The 24,718-nt window shown below is 47.0% G+C and overlaps 1 long non-coding RNA gene across 1 annotated transcript; it reads right to left on the minus strand.

The window, feature by feature from the left end:
* Positions 1-17,619: 17,619 nt before the first annotated feature.
* On the minus strand, positions 17,620-24,716 carry LOC129675301 (uncharacterized). Its single transcript, XR_008719889.1, has 2 exons — positions 23,489-24,716; positions 17,620-22,133 (listed from the first exon to the last, which is right to left on the minus strand). It is a non-coding gene; the product is annotated as an uncharacterized LOC129675301 (long non-coding RNA).
* Positions 24,717-24,718: the final 2 nt, after the last annotated feature.

A 24,718-nucleotide genomic window follows, 5' to 3' on the forward strand; every position in this document is an offset into this window, starting at 1 on the left:
ACAACTTTAAAGAGCCTGTTCTTGTCTTGCACCTTGAGGCAGGGTGTCTCTTGTTTCTGCTGCTACCCTGTGCTCAAAGTTAACTGGTTCATAAGCTTTGGGGTGATTCTATTGTCTCTGCCTCCCATTTCACCATGGGAGTGGTGGGGTTACAGGCGTGCACCGCCACATCCACCCTTCTTTGGAACTGAACCTGGGTCCTCAGAACTGTGCTAATAGCAGCGCCTTTCCCTGTTGAGCCATCTTCCGGCCATTAGGCTCCTTCAAGGTTGGCCAAGACTTGTGGAGAGGAACCTGAAATCTGGGAACCCCACCTTCTTCAGTACTGACACTCAGTGGGAGCAAAGAGACTGGGAAGACCCTGAGTTGACCGGGAGAAGCATGCTCAGATGAGCTGACCCCAGGGAACCAAGTGACTTCAGATGAGCTGACCCCAGGGAACCAAGTGACTGCGAGTTTTTGATGGTTTCTGTGGACAGCATCCAAGTTTCGCAATTATCCAGATTCACTTTGTGGCCTTTTTGGAGGTGACTGAGCGTGGTGTCGATAGCTGCAGGTTCAACCCACTGTCTTTGGGCTGTTAAACCTGACATTAAGATTGGAATTAACTGCTCCCAAAGAAAATGAGCAACAGTCATCCCAGCTGGGGCAGGAGCTTGCCTTCAGCTTGCCTCGGCCAGGCCTAATCTGGGCTGAGGCTCTTCCTGCTGCCAGCTGTTTGGGTGCTTGGAGAGCGATGCCAAGCTTCACAGGCCTTTCTTCTGTGTGTCCACCACCACCGCAAAGGAATCTGAGGGCCACATCCTTCTGAGCGTGCTCTAGTCAGCAGAGCTGGGCAGGCTCTGATGTTTTTAAGTTGGGCTGTAAACTCAAAAACAAAAGATGAGGGAGCTTGTGGGCCAATAAGGGAAGGGAGGATAGGTGGAAGCATGTGTGAAAAGGCTTAGCGAGAGCTCAGCTCCATGAGTCAGGGGAGGCAGGAGTGTCAGCAAGCCGTGTGAGCAGTTGCCCTTAACTGAGGCAACATGGAAAAAAAAAAAAAAAAAAAAAGCGGAGGGTCTAGAAGCTTTCACCTTTTCTGACTCCGAGGGTCTGGGGTGCCCCTGTGCCTCACGATTGTTAGTGAATATTGTTTAACTGGAACTAAAGATCCCCCTTAGGGGTGTTGATCTAAGTCCACAGACATGAGCTTTGAGCTGCTTGAAGAAAGTCAGACTGAGGCTCATTCTCCTGTCTCGAGTCTGCGAAGAGCCTCCTGAGCCGAGAAGGGGAAGCAGGGTACATATAGAGAATCACATCAGAGTCCGGCTACAGAGAGAAAGGAAGGATTGGAGGCAGCCAAGGGTGATGCTGCCTGCCTGGGGCAATCAGTGGCTTCTGGAAGGGCCTCTGAGCAATGCAGAGCTGTTGTAAGAGAACCCACTCCGTGGGTGGAATCCCACAGGATTCCTAAAGGCTTTTCTGGCCCCAAGCCTCTGGGATGTCGCACACTCACTAAAGACTCGTGCACACACACATTTCTTGGATCCACACCCCTCTAACAGGGACCTCTTTCCCCACACCATCAGTCAGGGTACTCTGGCTACAAGCAACAAAACTCAACCCGAAATAATTAAGCAATAGCAGGAACGTGTCTGAAGGCAAGGAATGGTCTACAGTCAGGAAAAGGATTTGAAATTCAGGACAAAACAAGGCCCTGGAGCTAACGGATAGACCTACTGACTATAGCAGGCGCCAGGAGCCAGGAAGGAAGCCCTGAGTTCCACTATCAGTGTGTATGAGGTGGCAGTTCACTTAGCTCAAAGCCCAAGCTATTCCTCCTATGTCTACAGACTCACACCCACCGTGGCCAGCAGGGGGCAGGCTACGCTGACCAGCGGGAGACCCAGCATTCACAAGGGAACCCAAGGGCAGAGGGGGGAACCCAAGGGCAGAGGGTCCTCCGCAGAGCAGAGTCAGGAAGAGGAGGCCAGAAGAAAGGAGCTGAAGACACGGGCTGGGGAGCAGAAAGATCGGGGGTTTGAAATCATCCTCCATTCACGGTAGGCCAGCCTGGGGTACAGGAGATTGCTTCACAGCCAGGGAGAAGACTGTACTGGGGTAATGAAGGACTGAGAGACTGGCACTTGGTCTGGGAGAAGCCACCCAGGAGTGATGTTTCTCCACCACCCTATCGCTGCCTTCACCTTGCACTGGCAGCAGCAAGTTAACCCTATGAAAGGCACACAAAGCAGGGGTTGTCTTTGCTGGCATGCCAGCACTCAGAATTCTGAGTGGAAAAAATGCACACACACACACACACACACACACACACACACACACATTATATCCCCAAATAACTCAGATTTGAATAAAGATGGCATCACCCCCAAAACATCACGGGATACAAACCACAAAGCCCTCCAAAGTCTAGTGTTCTTAAACAAGTAAGCGGGGAGGCCGCTTTTGCTCTCCAGCAGGCAAACTGAAGAATCTCAGCCCCAAGCACAATGCAAGGCCAGTGTGGAGACTAGATCCACCTGTGTGGGGTTGGGATGGGCTGAGCGGTGGTACCCAGAAAGACCCAGGTCCTGATCCACAAACACTGAACAAGTTGTTGGAGTCTGTGGGCAGGATTAAGTTGTCCCGGATTATGCAGAGAGCTGGATATGTCATCACAAATGTCCTCCTAAGGAGCAGGCAGAAGGATATTTGAAAAAAGGAGATGAAGCCACGAGCTCAGGGAGAAGTGGCCACAGCAAAGGAAGGGCCAGCTACCCCAGACACAAGGCCTTTACTAATCACTAGATTTTTAGCTTGCAGATACTGATTTTGGACTGCGGACTTCCAGAAATATCTGAATAAATGTGTCTTCTCCAGGCTTGGTGGAGGCTAAAGCAGGAGAATGGAGAGTTCAAGGCCAATGTGAGTAACTTCGTGAGATTCTGTCCAAAATAGAGAGTAAAAATGGGTGGGGATATAGCTCAAATGGAGTGCTTTCCTAGCATATGCAAGGTCTAGGCTCAATCCCTAGGACCTCCAAAATGTCATGTTTTAAGTCACCAAATACGTGACTTGGTGGCTTTAAGAAATTAACATAGTTGTCTTCCAGAAACTCACTTAAACATCGTGCCACAAGTGGTTGAAAGTAGAAGAATCTAAAATCAATATCCTACAACACTGATCACAGGAAAATAGGAGGGTTGCACTAAAATCAGGGAAGGCCAACCTCAGAGCAGAGAAAATAACTAGGAACAGAAAAAAAAAATATTATGGGACAATGAACAAGTCAGTCAACCAAGACCAACCCTAAATATGCAACATCAGGACAAGTTAGGAGAATCAGAAGAGGATGACACTGAAGAGGAAAGCTCACAAGCAAAAGCGGAGACTTGGAGCCGGGCATTGTGGGCCAGGCTGGAAGCCCCAGTGCTTGGGAGGCAGAAGCAAGGAGGATCAGGAGTTTGAGGCTGTTTGGCTACATAGCAAGTTAAAGGTGCTGCCACCTTTAGTCTCAGTCTTCAAGGGGCAGAGGCAGAAATGTCTGTAATTTTAAGGCCAGCCTGGTCTACACAGTAAGTTCCAAGCTAGCCAGGTGAGACCATATCTGAAAAAGAGAGAGACAGAGTTAGAGATTTCATCACTTATCTTTCAACAACTGGTTGAACAATTAAACAGAAAAACAGGAAGGATACAGAATTCAATAAAACCAGCAAAAGAGTCCAGTCAATATGTCTAGAGCCTTCCACCTATGAAGAGCAGAATACACAGGCCTGTGGTACACCTATACTGCACCAGGGAACAAACCCCAAGAAACTCAAGAGAATTGAGATTCTACAGAGTGAAGTCTGAAAAATTCTCAGACTTTCTCGGAGACAAATGAAATTAAAATCTCTGAAAACTGGGCTAGAGAGATGGCAGATGACAGTTTTTGTAAAAGACCCAAGTTCGGGCCCCAGCACGCACATGGCTGCTCACAAGAGTCTTTAAATCCAGTTCCAGACTCCCTCTTCTGGCTGCTGTGGGAACTGCACTCACATGGTCCACATACAACAAAAATAAACAAATCTTTTTTTTGAATCTCCAAATACTTGAGAAACATGCACCATGCCAATAATATTAATTCATGGGCCAAAGAGAAAGTATCAGTGACATCCAAAGAAATATCACAAACACAAATAAAAGTTAAAATACATCTGTGGTATTCAGCTGATCTGCTCTGAGAGGGACGTGTCATGCCAGTCAAATACATTAGAAAAGAGGAATAGTCTCCAACCATTAGCTTGAGCTGCCTAAGTGAGGAAAAGAACAAAATAAACCCGAATCAAAGAGAAGGAAATTGTGTCAATGAGCAGAAATCAGAGACACTGAAAAGAGTAAAAATGACTCAGAAATTTGAAGAGAATAAATAAGGCGAAAAGAAAAAGTTTTTTGATAAACTGACCCAAATAAACCAGGGGCGACAGAAGAGGGGACACAGTTACCACAGTCTGTAAGAGAGCAGGGACAATCCCTAATTGACAAGGTATTCTTCAAACAACCCCTCATGTAAACGAGACAATCTATAAGATGGACCCATCTCTCAAAATAGAAACCACCTCAGTTCAGCCAACACAAAGTAATCTGAGAGGCCCTCTAAGTGTTTAAAATTGTAGTTTAAAGAAAGCCCGTGGTGGACAGAGGGGTCAGTGGAAAAGACTGCCTCTTTTGCCAGCGGAAGGCCTGGGTTTACCTTCTCAGACCCCCGCCCATAATGCCAGCACCATGATGGGGGTGAGACAGAAGGATGGCCTAGCTCGGTGGCTGCCAGCCTTGCTGGAAAACAGTGAGTCCCGGTTCAAACACAAGTGAAAGAGAAGAGATGACATCCTCCCCCTGCCTCTGCTCATGTGCACAGGTGAATCTGTGCCACCACACATGAACACACATATACACACACGCATAACTCACACATGAACACACATGTACACACATGAATAACCACTACACATGTACGTACACACACACACAACTGTACACACACAGTTGTCTTTAATTTCCAAATGAACAGTTTTCCTGACTGTTTGAAGAATTGACTGATTTTTCTAATTTTTTAAACTAATTAACTAATTTTTCAACTGATTGAAGAATTAACTAATTAACAACAATTACGCCATTTATTTCCAAAAAGAGAAGAAGAAATACATCCCGTTTTATTTTGGGAGACTAGAATGACTCAGACATCAAGACCATAAAGGCACACTGGCACAGAAGGACCAATGAGATCACTCGGCAGGTGGAGATCCCTGTTCCCAAGCCTGATCGCCTCAGTTGGATTCTCTAGATCCATGTGGCCAAAGGAGAGAACCAACTCTAACAAGCTACCTGTGGACTTCCTCAGCATGGTAGAGAATAGTCACAAACTGCACAGGCAAAGCTGTATTAAAAGGCAAAAGACTGGAGGCTAGAAAGATGGCCCACCCCCCACATGGCAGCTCACAACTGTCTGTAACTCCAAGATCTGACACCCTCACACAGACCTGCATGCGAACAAAACACAATGCAATAAAATAAAAACAAACTATTTCTTTAAAGAAAGACTGGAGTTTTCTCTCAGCATCAAGGTCTCAAGGTAAAGATGTCCACTGTTCTCTGACACATCTGCTCTGACATCTAGTCAGAGCAGAAAGGGTGAAAAGGAAAATAAATGACATCCAGATTAGAAAGTTGGTGTTGAAGCCTCCTAAAGCCAGACATGGTGGTTTAGGCTGGAAATCTCAGCACCCAGGGGCCCAAGTCAAGAGGATTATTGGGAGTTTGAGGTCAGTCTAGAGTTCTAAGCTAGACAGAGCTACACAGAGAGACCCTGTCTCAAACATAAGTAAGCACCTTTAACAGGTGATTGCTGGGGAGATGGCTCAGTCAGTGAAATGCCTGCTGAAGCTGAATAAGCATGAGGACCTGAGTTCAGATGCCCAGGATTTGAACAATTGCACACATACCTGAGCACACCCACACAATCGAAGTACACACATACACACACACAGAGAGAGAGAACTAAGTCCAGAAAATTATAAGATACAAAATAAACATAAAAATTAAAAATATACTGTAAAAGGAACTTTTATTTGCCTGTTTCAGTTGTCATTTCTGAGGCTTACTGCCTCCTTCTGCTAATCTGGGCCTGGAAGCTTCTAGCATCCGCACCATCTAACCTAGGCCTAGAATGTTTTTGCCCTCTGAGACTTACGCTTGATTAAACTCACCCTTTCTTGTCCTTCCTGAACTCTGGCTGGCTCATTCAATTCAGCTCTTCTGGCTCTAACACCTCTCCCAGCTGACTTATTCAATCTGGTGTTTCTCTCAGCCTCTGAGTTGCTCTGCTTGGCCTCAAACTAACTACAACAATTTGCTCCAATCTCCTGGCTCCTTCTCATTCTCTAGCTCATTCAGTCTTCACCTGAATTCTCTCTCTGCAACCTGTCTCTCTATGACTGTCCTGGTAAAACTGCCTTCTCTCTCTCTCTGTCTCTCTTTGCCCCTTAAGTATCTTCCCTTTCCTTGATCTTCTTGTGGGAGTCGGGCATATCCTATTCTGTCAAGTCTTTCTCTGATTCGTCACTAACTTGGGTGCTTCCTTCTACAAACTAACTTTACCGTCATTGTTTAGGATTAAAGGTGTGTACTACCACACCTGGACCTAAGTTTTTTTTGGTTTTTAGTTTTTTGTTTTATTACCTGAAACTTGCTGTATACCAGGCTGGCCTTGAATTCAGATCTGCTTGCCTCTGTCTCCTGGATTAAAGATGTGTTTGTATTCCAGCCAGATCACCCAGACCTAGAAGGTCTTTGGATGTGATCTCTTGCCACAACAGCCACGTTCTGAATTAAAATTCCTCTACAATATTTAACTAGCCAGTTGTGGTGGCACATACCTGTAATACCAGTATCTGAGAGGCAAAAGCAGGAAGATCACCAGAAGTTTGAACCTAACCTCATCTACACAGGGAGTTTAAAACTAGCCTGGGCTACATAGCAAAAATAAAATCTAGTGGGGGCACAGTGGCACACACCTTTAATCCTAGCTAGCACTTTTGGGGCAGAGGCAGGAGGATTGCTGTGAATTTGAGGACAGCCTGATCTACCAAGGCTCCACAGAGAAACCCTGTCTCAAAAAACCAAAATGAATAAATGAATAAATGAAATCTAAAGCCAGGCAGCAGTGGCACACACCTTTAATCTCAGCATTCAGGAGGCAGAGACAGATCTCTGTGTTCAAGGCCTTTCTGGTCCACAGAGTAAGTTCCAGAATGGCAGGGCAACACAGAGAAACCTTGCCTCAAAAAAAAAAAAAAAAAAAAAAAAAAAGTAAAATATGATAAAAATAAAATTTAAGTAAAATAAATAAAATAAAGCAAAACCCTTTACAATCTGCCAGACAAACAAACAACTGTTATGTATAAATCTAGCAGAGGACGTAAGGACTCCCACGCTGAGGACCACACAGAGCTAACAAAGGCAATCTAAATGATTGGAGACACACACCGTGCTCCAGCTTGGAAAACTCAGCACATAAAGATGTGACTTAGGTCAGATTAATATACAGGGCGAACATAACCTCTATCAAAATCCTAGTAAAAGATTCTGTTGGGAAGATGATTCTACAATGAATAAACGGGCAACAGGACTGTTTTTAAAAGAACGAAGAAGAAGCGTGGAGAGATGCTCCATCAAAAAAGTCCTTGCTATCCGCTATATAAACAGAAGGACCTGGGCTCTTCTACCAGAAGCCCCATTACAAAAACAACAACAGCAAAACTTAAAAACCTGGGCATGGTGGTACACACATGTACCCTAATAGTGGGAGGCAACACAACACAGGCGGTTCCCTGGGATCCACTGCCCAGCCATCCAAGCCTAAGTAAGAGCCAGGCCAAAAATCAGATGGATAGTACCTTAAGAATGACACTTATGGTCTTCTGGCCTCACACATATACATGTACAAACACACACACACACACACACACACACACACACACACACACACACAGGAACCTTTCCAAAATGCCATTGAAACGGAAATTCATTAAACTGAATAGAAAATTTCCAAATTAGCCCCAGCTCAATGTTGTACATCTGTTTTTCTGGCACTTTGGAAAGGGAGACAAGAGTTCAAGGTCAACCTGGAGTACATGATGGCCTGTCTCAGAAGAGAACAATAATAGAGGGCTGGAGACAGCCAGGTGGTGGTAGCAGTTCAGGCCTTTGATCTCAGCACTCAGGAGGCAGAGGCAGGCAGATCTCTGAATTTGAGGTCAGCCTGGTCTACAAAGCTAGTTCCAGGACATCAAGGGCTACACGGAGAAGCCCTGTCTTGAAAAAGCAAGGGGAAAAAGTGGGGGGTGGGGTGGAGAAATGACCCAGTGGTTAAGAGAACGTGCTACACTCTTACAGAGGACCCAGATCCACCCTCAGCACCCACGTGGAGGTGCACAGCTCCAGCTCCCGGGGATCGGACACCTTCTTCTGGCTTCCATATGTGACATACATTCATGCAGGCATTTGTGCAAACACACACAATATAAATAGATAAATCTTTTAAAAAGAGAGAAAAGTAAAGCTACAAAATGGGAGAAAACATTTAAAAATCACACATTTGACAATTCTTGAAACTACAGACAGCTCTAAAACTAAGCAGTGAGGGGCTGGAGAGGTGGCTCAACAGTTAAGAGCACTGGCTGCTCTTCCAGATGGACCCAGGTTCAATTCCCAGCACCTACATGCAGATCACAGCTGTCTGTAACTCCGGGGTCTGACATACATGCAAGCAAAACACCAATGCACACAAAATAAAAATAAGCAAATTATCAAAACGCAGCAGTAAGGAAACAAACATCCCACTAGAGAACAGGCAGAAGACAGACAGACTTCATCGAGAGGACAGCAAAGGGGCACATGAAGAGAGGGGTGGCATTGTCAGCCACCGGGGCAGCGCCATCTGAAACCACAGCGCACCTATCAGTATAGCTAAGATAAAAAAAACAGTGACGCCAACAGATGCTGGCAAGGAGCCGGACACTGCTCACTCAGACACGACTGTGGGAGTTCCAAGTGGGAAGGCAGCTCAGCTTGGCGGCTCCCTGCAAAGCCAAACACGGAACCACCAGATGACTCAACATTTACACTCCCGGGCATTCGCTCTGGAAAAAAAAAAAGAGAGAGAGAGATTTGTTCACACTAAAAGCAGTCCACAAATGTTTACACTTGTTTTATTCCTGGTAGCAAAATAACAACAAAGAGGAAACAAGATGGTTCCCGGGTGGTGGTGGCGCAAGCCTTTGGTTCCAACACTCAGGAGACGGCGGCAGGTGTATCTCTGTGAGTTCAAGGCCAGCCTGCTCTAGAGAGCGTTCCAGGACAGCCAGTGCTGCCTGGTCTCAAGAAAAGCACTGGCCGATCTTCCAGAGAGCTCCAGGGTGCTGCCCGGAACCCATGCTGGCGGGCTCCAAAGCATCTGCCGCGGTGGATCTGCTGCCATTTTCGGGCCTCTGTGGGCATCTGCACATGCGTGCGCTCACGCAGACACATATGCGCTCATATAAATAAAAACATAAATATTTTAACTGGAAGGAAGGCACTCATGTTCTTCAACAGACTACATAAACCACAGCACACCTGTACCATGAAACATTACTCGTCAAGAAAAAGAAATAAATTATTGAGACATAATTGCCTGTGACTTCTAGAGAATAATGCTGATTTTAAAGGCCAGTTCCAATATATCACATGCTTCATGAGTATGTTTACAAAATGTCTGCCTGTCTGTCTGTTTATTGAGGCACTATCTCCAGATGTAGCCCAGGCTGGCTTGGACTTGTCAATTCCCCTGTCTTAGCCCCCCAAGTTCTAGATTACAAGTGTGTGCCACACCTGGCTTTACAGAACATATTTTTATTTTATTTTTAATTATTTGTATGTGTGCTGTGTGTAGCTGTAGGTGTGCACACATAGAAGGTCAGAAAAAGGTTGTCGGATTCCCCTGGGGCTGAAGTTATAGGGGATTGTGAACTAGCCAACATGAGTGCTCAGGTCCTCTGCACAATTAGTACATGCCCATAACTGCTGAGCCATCTCTCCAGCCCTTACATAACACTTTTGCATTGAAAAATGCAATGGTGGCTCGTGCCTTTAATCCTAGCACTCAGGAGGCAGAAGCAGGTGTATCTCTGTGAGTTCAAGACCAGCCTAATCTACAGAGTTCCAGAATAGCTATGGCTGTTACACAGAGAAGCCCTGTCATAAAAAAGAAAAAAAAAACAAACAATGGAAAACAATTTACTGACTGCCAAGGGCTAGGAATGGATGCATGTGGATAGAAAATGGTAACCTGGGCTGGAGAGAGATGGCTCAACAGTCAAGAGTACTGAGTGCTCTTCCAGAGGACCCAGTTCAGTTCTCAGCATCCACACAGCAGCTCACAACTGTCTGTAACTCCAGTTCCAGAGCATCCAGACATGTGTGCAGGCAAAACATCTATATATATAAAATAAAAATAAATAATATATATTTTTTTTAAAGAAAGAACTGATTAGTCCCCCAAACTAGTTGGTGTTTATGTCAGGCAGGGAGGAAATTAAAAAAAAAAAAAAATGAGAAAGGAAAGCAAAGAAGCCAGCCTATGGTGTCATCCCTTAAGCTGAGTGGTGGGTTCTAGCAGGTTCCTTTGGGGGTGGAGAGATGATGGCTCAGCAGTTCAGAGGCCTTGAGGACCCGGGCTCTGTTCCCAGCACCCTCGTAGCACCTCTGGTTTACTCCACCTTCAGGTGATGGGTGCCCTCTTCTGGCCTCCACAGGCACACGCACATGTACATGCATGCAACCACCCAGACACATAAAATAAAATAAACAAATCTTTAAAAAGAAGGCTCATAGGATGGTGGCTGTCAGCCAGCACGCAGCTGTAATGCTCAAAGGGAACATGAGATGGTTTGTTCTCGGCCAAACACAAGCGACCATGGCCCAGGAACACAGATTAGTTTGTCCCGGATGACACGTTCTGGTGTGGAACTGGTTTGAAAACCTTTTACAGCCACAGAACAAAATAAAGTCATAAGCTGAGGCCCTGAGCCTTGGAGGTGACAGCGGGTAGGTGGGTCAGAGCAAAAGAGTCTCTGTTACGGCCTATGGGTGCTATTTGTTGACAGTCTTATCTTTGGAGTCAGGGAAGCTGGTGTCTGCTAGGTTAATACAACCCAAAGTTTTTACATGAGAGTGGAAAGGACATCAGATCAGATACAGGAGGTGAGCACTAAATGGCCACTAGTAGGACTAAAGATGGCCAGAAATGTCTGGCTCTGTAATGTTCTAACTCGACAATTGGTGAAGTTGAGTCTTCACTGTGTGAGGCTTTTTCTCTGGTTTACACGGTGATGATAATGAATGTCATGTCTATTCTCTCTTTTTTGGGGGGAGTTGTTTGTTTGTTTGTTTTGTTTAAGACCGTCCTGGCTGTCCTGGACTCACTTTGCAGAGCAGGCTGACCTCGAACTCACAGAGATCTGCCTGTCTCTGCCCCCCTGAGTGCTTGTACCACAGACGTGTGCCACTGTGCCCAGTTCCTGTCGCCTCTTTTATACGGATGATAGACTGCCTCAAAAGACATTTGGAGCCTAGAGAGTGAGCTCAGTCAGTGATGTGCTTGTACACAGAGTGAGAACCTGAATGACCCACGTAAAAGAAGCCGGGTGTAGAGACGAACACTTGTCATTCTAGCCCGGGGGAGGTGAAGACAGGCAAGTTCCTGGGGCTCCTCTCTGGCCAGCCAGCCTTGACTAGTGGACAAGCTCCAGGGCAATGAGAGACCCTATTTCAAAGACAAAGTGGAATAATATTGAAGACTACACACACACACACACGCACATACACACACACATATACACATGAAATAAAAATAAATCTCCTTCAAAAACTGCAAAGTTTTAGCCAGTCATATAGTAATATATATATATAATATATATGGACAGTTTGAAATCAAAACCACTCTCCAATACCCCGCTCATATACATTTCTTCCTCTCTTGTCCTGGGCTGGATTTTACCCTTCCAAATTTTACCAAGGATCTGCAAACAAAAGACTGTCTCGGGGACTTTGCTTGCTTGCTTGGTCTGCTAAGTTATTTCTCTTGTGTTGTGGCCTGTTGCCAGTCTCAGCACTGCCTAGGTATTTTTCTTTACCCTGATGCCTTAGCTCACAGTATTCAAAGCTCTTAACTGTAACTGAATTTCCCTTTTTAGTTCTCAGAATTAGCCCCACAGAAACAAGCTGACTTCCTGTTTAGCCAGGCAGCCAGGGCACCTCTAACTACTGTAAGAGAATTTCACATTTTTTTACTTAATGGGATTTATTGCCTACTCATGGACCACCCATGTGGATGGATGCCCGGGTCCCTCTGCTCTGATTTGGGTACAGTGACTTGGTTCTAGCTTCCCCCCACTCCCCCCCCCCTGAAATTCAGGTAGCAAAGGGAAATGACATCCAAGAAAAGATGGTGAAGAAGGCAGTTTGGTCCTGGGGTCCAGGCCCAGACCTGAAACCCCCACCCCTACATCACCCTCAACTTTGAGAAAACCACCTCTCCCACTCCCTGGAGCAGGCAGTGAGCACAGGAGTAGAGTCCAGCCTGAGCCTCACCTCCCAGGGTTGACTGAACACCACGGATCCTGGTGAACCCATCAGGCGGAGAGCTGCATCAGGTCACTGTAAGCCCTGCCAGCTCACAGCTCCTCTCTCTCCCCCTCCATCCCCTGCCTCTCTCTCTCTCTCTCTCTCTCTCTCTCTCTCTCTCTCTCATTTTTCAAGTCAGAGTTTCTCTGTGTAGCTCTGGCTATCCTGGAACTTGCTCTGTAGACCAGGCTGGCCTCGAACTCACAGAGCTCCACCTGCCTCTGCCTCCATTGTGCTGAGATTAGAGGTGTGCGCCACCACCTCCTAGATTCAGATGTCTCTTTTCATCTTCCAAAGGTTCTTTCCACACATGCTGTCATCCACACCAGTCAAACTACCCAAGCAAACTGACAGCAGCAAAAAGTGCACCTAGGCTGAAGAGTGGCTCAGTGGTTAAAAGCACTGTCTGCCCTTCCAGAGGTCCTGAGTTCAATTCCCAGCAACCACATGGTGGCTCACAACCATCTATAATGTGATCTGGTGTCTTCTTCTGGCTTGCAGATGTACATGCAGATAGAGCACTCTTATACATAAAATAAATAAATAAATGTTTTGTTTTGAAAAAGTCCACCTAATGAAAATGTCAGCTACACACTCTCACGCTACAGCACACCTTGAACCCTTGCAAACATGACAAAAGCAGGACCAGCTGGGGCTTCAGTCGTGTGGGGTCAGCACAGGACCCCTAGCTGCCTTGTCAGGCTGGCAGCCCTGCCTCTCTCCGCCCACCTTCCCGGAAGCAGCTCAGGGAATTAGTTCTGATGCCACACCCCGAGCTGGAGCTCTTGACACCTCTTTTTGGATGCAGGCCCTTTCAAAAGGAGCATTTCAAATAGCAGCCATCAACACTCCCAGAGGGTGGGTCTTAATCCACAGAGGATCATTAACTTCACCCAAGTGATGGGTCGTCTGTCAGCACCTGCAGTTCTTCCACCAATTATCTATCTGCTAATTATCTGGGATTAAGAACTGACACGGAGCGACATGGTCATTAACCACATATTTGCACGGCTTATTCATGTTAGGAGGGCAGCTCGGTCTCACCGAGTCTAATTGGACACGCCCACAATGCTGCGGAACCCAGTTCCCTCTACTGGGGCTGTCAGCGGCCCATGAAGGACCATCAGGATGTGCTGACTCCTCCAGGGGGGTTTGGCCCTGCACAAGAGGTGTTTTTTTTTTTTTTTTTTTTTTCTTCTTCTTCTTCTTCTTCTTCTTCACACTGGATGCCTCGGCTTTCTGGCAAGGCAGATGACAGCTTAACTGTGAATGCACTAGGGATCATTTGTCAAACACTCATTAGCTGAGGCACAGTACCAGGCACAGGTTTGGCCCCGAGGGGGTTTACAAAGGTGAAAGAGACACCATTCCTATCGCTAAACTTCCCTTCTTTAAGGGAATTACACAGGCGAGCAGAGGCCAGAGCTGGGGACAGGGAGGAGTAGCGTATAGAGGTGCTATTCCACCACGGAGGTTGGAGAACTCTCATGGAGAAGGTGGAAAGAGGCAGGTCGAGCTGAAGACACAGAGGGGAAAAAAAAAAAACATCCAGGACAGAGAGGCCGGCCAGCAGACCAGGACTGGCCTAGAGAGTGGACAGAGAAGCCATGGATAGAAAGGAGGAAGCCTGGCAGGCCTGTGGGTATCCTGGGGAGCTTGCTTGTGTTTCCTGCTTGCAGGGTTCTCCCCTGGGCATGCGCACCAGCGAGGGGGCTTTCTACCCGTGTGCATATGGGGGAGGCAGGCCTAGTGAGTTTCTAGGAAGTATGGCTGATATATGGCAAAACTTCTCAGAAACCAACCATACCTCTGGAAATAGCATCCAGGGAAGGAAAATAGCACGAGGCACCCCTGGGACCCCAGGGCGGCAGAGACAGGAGGACCAGAGTTAGAGGCCAGCCTGGGCTACATATTGAGACACTGTGAAACGAAAGAAGAGACGCAGAGGGGGGCGGCAGGGAGGGAGGAAAGAGTAAAGGAGATAAATGCTCGGACTAGAGAGATGGCTCAGGGGTTCGGAGCGCTGACTGATCCTCCGAAGGGCCTGGATTCCGTCCCCAGCGCCCACATGGCAGTTCACAACCATCTGTAACTCAAATTCCAGGGGCTCCGACGCCCTGTTATGACCTCTTCAGCCACCACATACATGGTGCATGGACACACGTGCAGGCAAAACGACCATACACAGGAGATAATCATTTTAAACACACACAGATACGGCTGAAGCTGAGAAATCAGCACTTGCTGCTCTTGGAGAGGGCCTGAGTTCGGTTCCCAGAACCCCTGTCAGGCAGCTCACAGTCACCTGTAACTCCAGCTCCAGGGGACCCGGTGCCCTCTTCTGGGTTCAGAGGGCACTTGAACTCCTGTTCAAGTCACACACATATATACATAACTTTAAAATAATAAAAATAATTTGTAAAAGGTAGACATTGCTAAAACTCCAGAAGGCCAGAGCGGCCCCTCTCAGGAATTCTGCACAGACAAAGCGGCATCCTGACCACGCCAGACTCTCGCCGTCTTACTAGTGTACGTGACTTAGTTAACTCAACATATGTTCCCGAGGCCCTGGAACCCAGTGACACTCACGTTGGGTTTCCTGACTGCTCTGTAGCTCCCCATCTGTGGACGGCACCTTTCTGCAGGGAGATGCTCCAGTGCACCGATTCCTACCCTTCTGGCGAAGGCCGGCCGTGACCCTTCGATACAGTTCCTCCAGCAGTGAGCCCCAACCATGAGTCTATTCCCATTGCTACTTCACAACTGTAACTTTGCTACTGCTGGTAATTGTAACGTAGTGATCTGTGTTTTCTGGTGTTCTTAGATGACCCCTGCGTGATGGTTGCAACCCACAGGTGGAGAGCCACTGCCCTGGGGACTGTGGTTTTGCTGGGCTCAGTTCTCATGGCAGCTGTGTTGGCTCATGGGTCATGCCTTTCCCCCTTGAACAGAGGCTACTAGTTTTCCAGAGGTGTTTTGCTGTTCCACACGTCCGCTGGGTCCTGCACCAGGATCTGGGTTGCCCTGTGTCTTTGCCCACACTTGGAAGGATCTGTCTTTTTTTTATGCTTTGCACTCGTTCATATGGGAACGACCAACTGGTGGAGGCAGGATCCCACTCCGGCAATGGGATTGATGGTGATGGAGTTGGGATGAGAAAGGCCAAAGAGCTGCACCTGGAGGGAGTATGTGAAGGCTCGGACACACATAGAAACAAAGTTAGAGCCGAGAGCGGTGTCCAATTTGAAGGTGGAAGAAACAGCCTCCTCCCGAAGACGCTGTGTATGAGATGTGGAAAGGAGACGAGGCCGCTGGCTTCCTGGAAGGCTCCCCGAAGGCGAGGCGAGGGGCTCAAGAACTCAAGGCTGGGAACAGCCTGGTATACACAGGAGTGCGCGCTGGAGTCGGAGCTGTGGCTGAGCTCTCCCAGAGAGTTCATGGGCAGCCACAGGGAGGAGGAGGAGGACTGGAGAGGAGACGCTTGCCTTCAGGGGGCACGCAGAGGAAGAAGTGGGGGAGATGCATCGCATCGCTTCCCTCTGAAATGCTGGCATGGGCTGAGAAGCATGAGTCAGGCACTCCCCAACAGCCCAGGGTCCACCTCAGCAGCCAGGACTTTCTCCTGAAGGAGTTTGCATCACCGACCTGGGAAGACGGTTGTGAAATCTGCAGCAGGTTGCGTACCTCTCTCTGGCAGCATCTTAGGGACAATGGGCACCAAAGACTCACAGCATCTTCTTCGCCTCCACAACGTTGCTGACAATTAGCTATCCCGCACCGCAGGCAGGGAACTTACAACTTCCCACGGCAACCCATTCCAACCCGTTGGATCCAGGAAAACCAATCTCAACCACACGGGAAGTCAAAGGGAGTGGAAAAGCTGTTTTTACTCCAGTGGTAGTGCCCTGGGTAGTCAAAGGCCAAAGACTGCGAAAACGTTTCTCTATCCCTGACCCCCGCCCCCACCCCCTTTCGTGCTCGGCTTGGGGTTACAGCGCCTGGCTCCTCCCAAGGAAGCTGCGGGAATTGCATCACCATTTGCACACGGCCCCAGATGCTCTCAGCCTTGCAGGCATTCCTCTGGCTCCTTCCTGCAAGGCCTCCCCTGGCTGGATCCCGGCCAGGGTCTCAGGGCTGAAGCGGTGCGTGCTCCAGCACAGACCCACCAGGCTGGCACGTGGGAGGGATGAGCGGCCTCGGATGAGAACAGATCCGCTGCAAGCCGCTTCAAGCTTCCCTTCCTCCGTGCGGCTGCGCTGGGCTCTGAGAAAGAGCTGGGCGGATCTGATTTCCAAACCAGCCCCTTGGGGCAATGGAAGATTTGAGAGACAGGCTTGCAAGAAGGAAATGGGGATCTGGTTTTTTGTTTGTTTGGTTGGTTGGTTTTTTTGGTTGGTTTGGTTTGTTGGTGGTGGTTTTTTTGAGACTGTAGCCTTGGCTGTCCTGGAACTCAGGCTGGCCTCCAACTCAGAGATCAGCCTGCCTCTGCCTCCCAAGTACTGGGGATTAAACCCATGGGCCACCATGCCCAGCCACGTCTGTTTTCTTTTGGCCCCATTTTTAGAAACTGGCAAGGTATTTTTTCAAATTAGTACCAAAGTAGGGGTTTTTTTGTTTTGGTTTCAATAAAATTGCATTAAAAGCTTCTTGTGGCCAGAGCTTGTGTCCTTTGGACTACCTTGAATCCCTCCCACCCCTGTCCCCAGGAGCAGTGGCTTCACCTGTGGGAAGCTGCCACTTGGATTAATTGCTATTACATTTATCAGTCATATGTTAGATCTGGGTGACCAGCTGGTCTCCACAATTCATATTCTCCACTTTAAAAAGAAAAAAATTTTCCCCTGGGCTGAAGATATGGCTCAACAGTTAATGAAAGATCCCCGGAGGGTATCTTCCATCTGAGAGACCCCCTCCCAAGGAACAACGAGGCCATTCGGATGCAAACAGCAAGAGGCTTTTATTTTGATACACGGGTACCCGGGGCAGCAAGGTCATTCGGATGACTTTGCGCGCCCCCTGGGTGAAAGGCTGGGGTTTTTATAGGGTTTTAGAGCAGAAGCGTGGGTACAGAAGCGAGAAGCATGGTTACAGGGGGCTGATTCGTACGTTTACATGAGACCACGGTTTGCATCAAAGTTTGGCAGGGACACCAAGATTCCAGGAACTGGGTGGTCGAAACAGTCATGATGACCCCCTGACGTGACCCGCCACCTGCTGTTTTCCTTAGGACCCTTATCTTAACTGGAACAGTCTCACAGATATCCATGAGGGTGATTAATACAAACTGTTTTTAGCTCAACTGGGGCAGCCTGACGGCAGATATCCCAAGTGGATGACACAGCTGGGTTTCTTAGTAATTTTCCAGTTTTTCATTTAGCCTTCAGAGTTTTACAAAACAGTGGTGTCTCACAAAATGGCGTTAGCTATGTTTAACTTAGGGTGAGGCAGGGGTCTTTCATTAAGAGCTCTGGCTGGTTGCTCTTCCAGAGAACCTGAATTCAATTTCCAGTACCCACATGGCAGCTCACAATTGTCACTCCAAGATCTGGCACTCTCACACAGACACACTTGCAGGGAAAACACCAATGCGCATAAAATAAAAATTAAAAAATTTAAAGATATTTCCCCTTTTATTTGGTGTGTATGACTGTCTTGCCTGCATTTTATACATGAACTACATGACTGCATTGATCCCAGAAAGCCAGAAGAGGGTGTCAGATCCCCTGAACTGGAGTACAGACAGTTGTGAGCCACCATATAGGTAGGTGCTGGGATTAGAACCCAGGTCCCCTGGAAGAACAGTGGGTGCTCTTAACTACTGAGCCATCTCTAGCCCTGTGTTCTCTGCTTTTTTTAGGGGGTAGCGTAGGTATGCATGTGTGTGTGTGTGTGTGTGTGTGTGTGTGTGTGTGTGTGTGTGTGTAAGCCAGAGGACAACCTGGGATGTTATCTTCAATAACTTCACCCATTTCCTTAGAGACTTCTTTCAAGGAAGATGGTGTCTACCATCATCACTTACTCACTTGGGTATTCTCTACTGACCCCATTATATGGACAATGACAATGTGGTTTACACCATGCACTCAACAGAGCTTTATCATACTGCTTGGTCCAGTGCGCAATGCCTCTGACAGTATCACTATTTAACAGGTTTTGGGTGTTTTGTTTTGTTTTTTTCTTCTTTGAAACGGGATCTCCTTAAAGAGCCCAAGCTGACTGGAGCGTAAGATCCTCCTGCTCAGCTTCCCCAGGGACGGAAGTTGTACACCACCTTGCCTGGCTAACACTTTCCCCAAGGACGTGGTAACCTCCCTTCTTTGGCAATATTGGAGTCAGGGCTTACCGGTGGAAGGCCTGGCTGGGAGGGGCATTTCACTGTACAGTAAGCTGAGTCTGTGGTAGATTCTCCTAGGATCCTCATCCATGCCTGTATGTCCGTGTCCTTTATCCAAACCCTCTTTCTCTACCTGCCCCATGCCCTTCCTCATATTCAACAGCCTCTGCTGCTGTGCAGTCAGCTTTTTAGCTTCCACGTGTCTTGTCTTTCTGAGGTTAGCTTCTTTCACGTAATACCTTCCCAGTTTCATCCCTGTTAGACAGGAGGTTTGTTTGGGTTTTTGACAGGTTCTATGGTTTGTTTGGTTTTCTTTTTGTTTGTTTGTTTGGGGGCTTTTTTTTTTTTTAAGGCGGGATAGCCTCAAACTCCTGATCTCCCAGCCCTACCTCCCACTGCTGAGATTACAGATGTGTACCAGGCCTGATTGAGGATTTTACCTGTTTTGACAGGGAATAACGATGCTATGTTGTACATATTAAAGATTCCTTATTTAGTCACCAAAATTTTGTTTAGCTCCACAGCTGAACCAAAGGGCATAGTAGATGTTATCTATTTTGTATTATTGCTCTTTCACAACCTTCTTCACAGAAACCTATCCTCATTCACCATGTAAAGGTTCTTTTCTTCATGCTAATCACTCCTGTAAAACTCTGGCCTTTCACTACATCCTAGAATGTGCTAGCTAGAGGGCACAGCCAAGGTTTGCTTGGTTTTTTTTCTTAATACTAAACAACTCCAAAATTTAGTGGCTTAAAACTATAAACACCCTACCTGTTTGGGTAGTTGCCTTTGATTCCAGCACTAGGGAGGCAAAGGAAGGTGATTTCTGTGAGTCCCAGATCAGGCTGCTCTACATAGTAGTTTGAGGCCAGCTGGAACTACACAGCAAGACCCTGTCTGAAAACAAAACAGCAACAAAAACTCACTCTGTAAACACCTCTGCTTCTCCTTCCTGCCTCTGCCTCATTTCGTTCGTGCTTAGCTATGTTTGGGCAGCTAGGCCAGCCAGCTCAAAAGTGGATGTCAGATGGCCTCCCTCACATATTTAGTGACTGGACTGATGTCCACAGAGAGCTATCTGTCCCAGCCAAGCAGGCTGATCTGCAGCCCTGATGCACAGGCTCCTCCCACCTCATGTTGTGCATAGAAACCTAAGCAGAGTTTCTAGGAACCCATTCCTCTGAGGCAGGGTCTCGCTCTGGGCTTTTTTTTATTAATAGACTGTCAACCAGCAGGCCCCAGTGATCCTCCCATCTCTTCCCCTCAGTGCTAAGGTTACAGGCACTTACGGACCATGCCTGGCTTTTACTGGCTCCTCACACTTGAGCTGCAGGTGTTAATGGTTGAGTCATGTCCAGTCCCGCACCTGTGCTCTAAAGTACCTTTCAGTGTACCTGAGGGTGCATGTCGGCAAGAGGAGCGGTGGAAGGCTCAGCTATTACAAGAGCTTCCTCACTTGCAGAGGACCTGGGTTCAGCTCCCAGAACCCACACGGTTCTTAACAAGTGTGTAGCTCCAATCCCAGAGGATCTGATGCCCCCTTTTGGCCTCTGAGGGTACTGCACACATGTGGTTCAGGCAGGCAAAACACTCATCACATACAATAAAATTATAGGAAGTTAGGAGAGTACATTAAAAAAAAAAAGCCCAGAAAGAAAATAATCTGGTCTCCCTAGTGCCTAGTGTTCCTGAATTGTATCTTCCTTGCTTCTACCAGTTCTCAGACAGACTCCTCTCCCACCTCCAAGTCTGTGGACAGTCCTAATCCACACCACACACAGGCTCTGCCCTGCCAACAGGATAGCCTGGCCTTCCTCATGCCACTCCCCCCACCAACACACACACACCTCAGCATAGCCTCTCACTCATTGTACACAGCCAGTCTTGGTTTCCAAAGTGGGTTTTTATTGCTGACACTCTAAAGGGCTCCTATCAGACAGTGGGCCAGAGTCAGCCTTAGGGACTTCCTGAGAGCTACCTCTGCAATCATGTGATAAGTTGAGTGCTCTACAGCACAAGGACACAGTGGACCAGTAGATGGCGATGAGCAGGAGCATCTTAGTCCAGACAGGATGAACAGCTCTGGCCATTCTGGACCAAGGAGTGCTGTTGGCTCGGACGTTGGCCAGCAGCACCATGCAGCAGGAAGCCCTCTACTCCTCTGAGGCACATGGCTGTGCCTGAAGATCTGGGAAAGCAGCAAACAGCTGGCCACCCCAGGGACAAGGCTTCAGCTCCAGTTACTACTCAAGCATGATAAAGGTCCACAGCCCATCATGTGCAATGTCAGTTTGGGCTCCGTGATTCACAGGGGACACAGCAGGAAATGCAAGTCCTTTTTTATAAGCACCCTATTTCAGGGGCCATGGAAGGAAGGATATACAGTGGTGAATTTAAACACAGAAATCTAACTCAATAGGTTACACACAACCAACATCCACTCCAAGTGGAAAGGACATTTTCCTAAGTTCCACATATAAAAATCAGATGCACTCCTGATCAGAAAAACTCACAGTGGACTGAAGGCAATATAGCAAATAATGCCTTTCCCAGTGCGTTCCAGAGAACACTGAAGAGATGCCACTGGGCTGGGGCTATGGCTCAGGGCACTTGCCCAGGAGGCAGGGGACACTATTTAGCCCATAGCACCAAGAAAATAAGTAATCTTCACCAGTATGTGTGTCCATCCTTCCAGAACCTTCTACACATTGTGTAAGCATGGATTTGTATGATCTCATTTTTTATATATGAACAGTGTACTGGCTGGTTTTGTGTGCAAACTTGACACAAGCTAGAGTCATCAGAGAGGAAGGAGCCTCAGTTGAGGAAATGTCTCTATAAGATCCAGCTGTAAGGCATTTTCTTAGTCAGTGATCAATGGGGGAGGGCCCAGCCCACTGTGGGAGGTGCCATCCCTGGGCAGGTGGTCCTGGGTTCCATAAGAAGGCAGGCTGAGCAAGCCTGAGGAGAAAGCCAGTGAGCAGCACCCCTCCATGGCCTCTAGATCAGCCCTTACCTCCAGGTTCCTGGCCTGAGTTCCTGTCCTGACTTCCTTTAGTAATGAACAGCATATGGAAGTTCTTTCCCCAACTTTCTTTTTGGTCATGGTATTACACTGTAGCAAGACAGATAGGAAATATAAAACTCTAAGACATACAGGAAATATAAAAATAAGCTATAATTTAGCTTTTAGTCTACAAATTTTCTAACAGTGATGTAAACCCCTTCAAACCACAAAGAGGATCTCAGAAGTCTGTGATAGTATTAAAACTTGATGCACAAATAACTTTTCTGGAACTGTAAACACCAGTTGGGAGAATCAATGTTCTAGATCAATAGCCAGCAGTCTTTTTGAAGAGGACCAATCAACAAATATTTCTAGCTTTGTGAGCCTATCTGTATCATGTGTTGTTTCTTGGATTTTGTTTTGTTGGTTGAGTAGTTTTTATTTCAGTCTTCCTCTGACAATATAAAGAGCAATTTTAGCTTCAGCAAGAAAAAGAACGAACAGGGCTGTAGGGGGGTAGTGAGATGGCTCAGCGGGTAAGGGCACTTGCTACCAGGCTTGATAACCTAAGCTCAATCCCCAGGATCCACTTAGTAGGAGGAGAAAACCCATCCCCAGAAAGTTCTCTCTGACACATAGGTATGTGTCTGTACTCATAAATGTACATAAATAGATAGATAGATAGATAGATAGATAGATAGATAGATAGATAGATACAAATGTATGAAAGAGCAGCTATGCCAGGCATGGTGGCCCTCCCCTTTAATTCCAGCACTCAGGAGGCACAGGCTGATGGATCTCTTGAGTTCAAGGGCAGCCTGGTGTACAGAGCAATTTCTAGGACAATCAGGGCTACACAGAGAAACCCTGTCTCAAAAACAAAAATAAAAACAAAAAGACTCTATTTTCAGAGATAATTTTGGTTTGTTTTTGGTTTGGGTTTTTTGAGACAGGGTTTCTATGTATAACCCTAGCTGTTCTGGAACTTTCTTTGTAGAACAGGCTGGCCTACAAACCCAGAGATCTGCCTGGCTCTGCCTCCTGGGGGCTGGAATTAAAGGCCTACCATACCTGACTCCAAGAGTTAGGTTTTGTTTTGTTATAATTGTTTTTTTAACTGGATACCATTTCTGGCCTCCACCCACACACACACGTGCACATATCCATACAACAGACCCACATGGATACACACACACACAAAAAAAAGGCATCCGAATCAGACTAAGCAGTAGACCCTACCAATGCCTACTTCTTAGCTATGATACTAAACTATATTTCTAGATGTTTCCAATGGAAGAAGCCAGGTAAAGACTGAAAGGGACCTCTGGGCTTTTTTTTTTTTTTTTTTTTTTACAAATTCCTACAATCTATATCTTAAAAATAAAAAAGGTTTAGGAAAATTGACTTTAGATCTTGTCCCAAAACATCATAAGTAATGTCAAAGGTAACAAACAGCTACAAACCAGTCTGGCGCAGGAGTGGAATGTCATCAGCCACAATGGCTGGGCAAGTTTGCACAGGCTGTGGGTCCTTTCCAAACCTTGATCAATCAGCTCTGAGATCTGCAGCAGAGATTGGGAAAGAGCGTCATGTTGACAGGTGTCTAATCTGGTTACACTGATCATAAAGCCTCAGTTATCTCAGATCATCTCATTAAAATCACCTACAGGCCATACATTTCCACAATCGCTTCCTACATGGCCCAGGACTGTGTGGTGCTAATTAGTTTACCAACCTGTAAGACACTGACTTATTTATGTCTACTTCCTCCACAAACCATGACTTGCGGCATGCATCTTGAGCCAGGTGTGGTGTTACACGCCTATAATCCCAGACCTAGTATCAGAGCGGCAGGCTAGCCTGGGCTACATGAGAGTCTGCCGTGACCTCTGCCCCGCATCTTGTTTATCTTATATTAATCATCAAAAGCTGAGTTTCGGCAACTTCTTCACAGTCACAGAGTAAGTCAGGAACAAACCAGTAACAACATTCTTGAGGTTGAGGGAGGTGGTTTGTTTTCTGATTCAAGGATAGTCAAAGAAGCTCAGAGATTCTATCTGTGTGTCACAAAGTCCCTCAAATGCAGGAATTTAATCCATAAAGGTTCCTACAGTTACTTGATTCTACTTGTTAGTCACCTAAGACATTATAACTCTGTGATTTACAATAGAATAGAGAGATCAGGCTCTTCAGGTTTTTTTATTTGGTTGGTTGGTTGGTTGGTTGGTTGGTTGGTTGGTTGGTTTGGTTTGTTTTTCGAGACAGGGTTTCTCTGTGTAACAGCCCTGGCTGTCCTGGAACTCACTTTGTAGAGCAGGCTGGCCTTGAACTCACAGAGATCTGCCTGCTTCTGCCCGCAGAGTGCTGGGACTAAAAGTGTGAGGCAGTACAGACGGCTGAGGTCAGGCACTTGCATGAGGAAAGCAGTGTACTCTGTTATGTAAGGCCCTGTTAGAATGCTCTCTTAGCAGAGTGGTGGCACAAACCTTTGTTCTGAGTGCTCAAGGAGATACAGGCAGGAGCATCTCTGAGTTCAAGGCCAGCCTGGTCTACAGAGAAAGTTCCAGGACAGCCAGGGCAACACAGAGAAACCCTGTCTCAAAAACCTAGTAAAATAAAATAGAATGTTCTCTGTATCAAGCACTACGAATGATGAGTGTTTTCAGGCAGTCACCCACAGCAGCATTTTGGGA

This window comes from Psammomys obesus, unplaced genomic scaffold, assembly GCF_907164565.1.
Source record: "Psammomys obesus unplaced genomic scaffold, mPsaObe1.curated_primary_1811, whole genome shotgun sequence".
In the NCBI taxonomy this organism is placed as follows: Eukaryota; Metazoa; Chordata; class Mammalia; order Rodentia; family Muridae; genus Psammomys; species Psammomys obesus.